Consider the following 818-nt stretch of genomic DNA (forward strand, 5'->3'; position numbering starts at 1 on the left):
ACTGAAGACAGCAATGATGATGGCAAGAGCTCAGGTGGAGATGAAGGCTATGAGCCAGCTAGCCAAGTGCTGAGTGACTGTGGGGGGTGACGAGGAGGGCCAAGGATGACAAAGAGGAGGGGGAGAACAAAGTGGCAGAGCCAGGCTTCATGATCTTCAAATCAGCGAGAATTTTACACAAGATGAAGGAGAGCTGCGTGAGATGAACTTGAAAGCTGATTGGACTCCTGCAGATCCTCCCTGAAGCAACTGGGTGAGGTCCGCCTGCAGCAGGGACTGTCACTGCCGTAGCCAGGCATCCTCGGTGCTGTGTTGTCCGATTCCTAATGCACAGGAGTCTGTACGTTCTGCCAATTCAGGGACCTTATCTATTTTGTTCAGCAGGCTGGCATAATAAATAAATATTTATTAAATGAATAATTGAGTCAATCGATTAACCCACCTTTCATTATCTCTCAGCAGAGGGCAGTCAGTAATAGCACAGCCTTGAGATTAGACACGTGAACCTGACTTCTAGTTCTGAGCCTCGGTTTTCACACGGGTAACTCTGAGAAGATTAAGTTAGCTAATGTGGGGTACATAGCATTTGGTACAGTACTTCCCAGTGGTAAACTCCCCAGAAAAGCTCAGAGCTGTCCCTTGGGGAGTACAGCGACTGCGAGGAGGGGAGTGGCGGTAGGGGAGGTGGGTGCAGTATGTAGTGACGGGAAGGGCGTATGAAAGAGGTTGCGCCCCAACCTCCGCGTACCCGTCTGGCCCAGCCCGGGGCGGAGTCTCCTCTAGGCTGGACTGGGCCTGCTGTCGCCCAGAGGCACCGA

This window comes from Furipterus horrens, unplaced genomic scaffold (genome assembly GCF_987537825.1).
Source record: "Furipterus horrens unplaced genomic scaffold, mFurHor1.1.pri manual_scaffold_5, whole genome shotgun sequence".
Taxonomy (NCBI): domain Eukaryota; kingdom Metazoa; phylum Chordata; class Mammalia; order Chiroptera; family Furipteridae; genus Furipterus; species Furipterus horrens.